Source organism: Lemur catta, chromosome 17 (assembly GCF_020740605.2).
Source record: "Lemur catta isolate mLemCat1 chromosome 17, mLemCat1.pri, whole genome shotgun sequence".
In the NCBI taxonomy this organism is placed as follows: domain Eukaryota; kingdom Metazoa; phylum Chordata; class Mammalia; order Primates; family Lemuridae; genus Lemur; species Lemur catta.
The window spans coordinates 29,741,580-29,745,304 of NC_059144.1; the positions used below are offsets into that span (position 1 = coordinate 29,741,580).

At 43.9% G+C, this 3,725-nt stretch overlaps 1 non-coding gene across 1 annotated transcript; it reads right to left on the reverse strand.

Moving 5' to 3' along the window:
• Positions 1 to 2,920: 2,920 nt before the first annotated feature.
• LOC123622994 lies at positions 2,921 to 3,027 on the reverse strand. The gene has a single exon (XR_006729723.1). It is a non-coding gene; the product is annotated as a U6 spliceosomal RNA (small nuclear RNA).
• Between the last annotated feature and the right edge of the window lie 698 nt (positions 3,028 to 3,725).

Sequence of the window (3,725 nt, forward strand, 5' to 3'; positions counted from 1 at the left end):
TTAGGAGGCTGAGGCACGAGGATTGCTTGAGCCCGGGAGTTTGAGGTTGCAGTGAGCTTTCATTGTGCCATTGCACTCCAGCCTAGGCAACAGAGTGAGACCTTGTTTCTAACAAATAGATAAATAAATAATTAACCCAAAGCGGTCTTCTCAATCTAAAGTTTACGGCTTCATCCTCCTCAAAGGTATATAGCCATCACTCTTGCACAGCACTTTGTAGGTCATGTTTTGCTGTCAAATCCCTTTCCCCCTATTTAATTCTTACAATAACCCTGTGATAAGTTTAGGTCAAGGATTCAACGTAGTCCAACAGGTGAACCATGAAAGCTTCTTGAACTAAAATACAGAGGGAAAGAGGCACCCTCATTAAACAAAAGGTAACTGGGAAAGGCCTCTGGTTTTTATCTAAGTTGACAAAGGAACCCCTTTGGCCTCTTCTTGCCAAGCTCACCCTCAAGGTTGATGGGGCAAGGGGATGGGAGAGACCACTGGTGGTGATGGGGGGATGTGTCCAGCAACACACTCGACCCCTTTGTCTCGGAAGCTTGTGTCTAACTGTTGGGATGCTTAGGTTGTTGGCAACATAGACAGAGTTGGTTTATGTTGCCTACTCTGTCTTAAAAGGGTAAAAAAAATTAAAAGGAGTTTATGGTAAGGATATGGGGATATAGTTCACAAAATCAAGGACAATCTCCTGAGTAGACTTTGGAGCACAGGAACCAAGGCAAATTGGGAATCCAGGGAGACCCCTGGGGGGATCCTCTCTTGGGATGAATGGGCTCCACCTGGTTTCAAGCTTCATGTCTGTTGCAGGTTGAGTTGTGTCCCATAAGAAGATATGCTGAAGTCCTAACTCCTGGTACCTGTAAATGTGACCTTAACAAATGTGAGCTCTGGCTTTGAGAAGATCACCTTGGTCTCTTTCCAGGTGAGGTGATTACTGGGACCCTGACAGCCCTCACGTAGCAGCGGGGAGGGAGGTAAAAAAATCTGCTAGCTATCAAGTCTTTGGAAGCCTCTTAATTAAGTTCCCAGACACACAAAAACAAGTCATCCATTGCTCATTACCCAGAAATGATAACCTTGTTAATATTTTGATATAAATTTTTTTTAGTCATTTTTTCCTATCTGTAGGCAAATTACATATATAGAAAAATATTTTTGACAATAATAGGGCTTCACATGTATACTGTTTTGTAAACTGATCTTATTATTTGTAAGATTAATGTAAGCATATTTCTATCCTATGAATTATTATTAGTCAGTTGGGCATTTGCTTACTATCTGGAGCTACCATCCTACTTGCTGAGGAATTTTAAAGATATGTTAATCAGAGTTGCTAGTGTCAAGGAGATTACAATTTAGTTAATGAGAGGAGATATCCATTAAAATTGGTATAGCAATAAAGTAACAAAATAATACAAGATAACATTATAAGAATCTATAGGTTATGGCTTGGGGGGGATTGTTGGTAGGGACATAGAATCAGAAGACTTGAAATTATCCCAGCAATGTTGTTCTCTAAATGAATTTGTCATATAGTCATTTTTAATTTCTTCATCTACAGAATGGGAATGAGGATAAAAATAATAATGACTTTGAGGGTTTATTTTGGGGATAAAATAATAGTAACATTAGTGATTGTCATAGTAATAGCAGGCACTTATATAGATCTTGCCACGTGTTAGGGACTCTTCTAAGAATGCAACAGGTATTAACTAATCTAACATCATGGCAGCCTCATGAATAAGGACCTATAATTGTCCCCATTTTACAGACAAGACAATGGAAGCACAGAGAAGCTAAGTAACTGGCCCAACATTGTACAGCTAAAAATTGGCAAAGGTGAGATTTGTACCTGGGCAGTTTAGTTCTTGTTTGGACTATGTATCTGAAAAAGGTTTTGAAGCTGGAAAATGCTATATAAATGGAGTTTTAATTTGTTATTGCCGCAAATGAAAAGTTCCAGATGAGAGGACCAAGCAATGAGAGTGACTGGCTTCAATGCAGGAGGGTCACTCTTGACACAAGGGGTTGGAGGAGGCTCTTGGGAGGGAAGGACATCTGAAGGGGGGGGGCAATATGCTTCTCCAGTTGGAAATCAGCTTCTGTCCTCCTCTTTCAGTAGCATCAAGAGTGAAATCAGGAAGAACGTTTATTGCAAATGAAAAGACTCATTTCAAACTAGCTCAAAGAGAAGAGGAGTTTGTTGGTCATTGCTGGGAAGTCTGGAGGCATGGCTGGATCCAGGGCTTCACCCAAGACCCACATTTTTCTTGCCATTTATTGGCTCTGTTTTCCTCTGCGATGGCATCATTTCCAGGCTGATCCAACGTGGTGGAAAGGATGACCTTCTGCAGCTCCAGCCCAATATGACCACACGGTTGGAGACATTGGTCCTGACAACGTCCTGGAAAATCTTTTTGCAAGCCTAGCCTGAAGCAGGTGCATGCTCTTGGGAGTGTGGAACCAGTCTCAGGTGAACTACATGGACCGAACAGCCTTCCTGTGGAATGGGAGTGGGGTGGGTTCTCCAAAAAAACTGAATGCCGGGCAGACAAAAATTATGCCTACTGCAGCCTTGCTACTGAAAGCTTGGTCCTCGGAGCAGCAGCAGCTTCCGGGCAGCTGTTAGAAACGCAGGTTCTTGCGCCCCACCTCAGACCCACTGAGCCAGAATCTGCCTTCTAACAAGATTCCAGGTGATTCCAGTGGGCAATGAAGTCTGACAGGTGTTGGATGACAAGAAGGCTTTTAGAAAGAGACGTGTGGCTTGTCTGTCTCTCTCATTCCTCTTCCACACAGACTGCATGAATGTTCAAACAGTTGCTCCATGGTGAAGGTGGTCCCAACCAAGACACATGTGGGAAGGAAAGACAGGTAAGAGCAGACTACCCTTACATTTTTTTGTTGTTTTTTTTAAAAATAATATTTTAAATTTTTATTGCGTGTCATCCTTGCGCAGGGGCCATGCTAATCTTCTCTGGATGGTTCCAATTTTAGTATATGTGCTGCTGAAGCGAGCACAGTGCTACCCTTAGATCTTCACAAGAGCCCACACTTTAGAGGCCCCCTGCCATGGCCTTCCTCTGGCCATGTCCATCCCACTGGCAGAGGGGAGTGTCCACCTGGAGTCTGTCTCTGCCCTTCTAGACCTCACTCCGGGTACCTCGGGCTCAAAAATTCCTGCACAAATGGCCCCAGGCATGTTTCCAGGACGTGTGTGGGACGCTTCCTCAGCCACTGGACTGTGACCAACCAGATTTCAATCTGCCCTGAGGAGGAGGACACAAATGCGTGTACCCCTAAGCTCAAAAGCTGGCCAAGGGACCTCACGTTCCTGCAAACACTGTCTGTATCCCTTCCTCCTCTTCTCGCTTTCTCTCGCTGCCATGCACGTTGTAAGGCACGCTGAATTTCTTGGAGGAAGGAAAGAGGAAGGATGAAAGAGAAAGAGAACGTGGAAGCAGTTTGTGGAGAAGTGATCGACCCTACCCTAGGTCTTCAGTATCACAGCCTACTTCAGTACACACCTTTTTCTTTGTTCCCATGGACAAATATCCCTTGCCTAGTTTTGGTCATTTTAGGTCTGCACAAAATCTCCAATCAGTCTGTCTTAGAAAGAGAAAAACAGCCAGAATCATTTTCTTTACCTACTCTGTATCTGGGACTTGGCTGAGGTGCATGTGCATGAGGTCACTCAGGTGTGGGATGGAGCCCGAGGA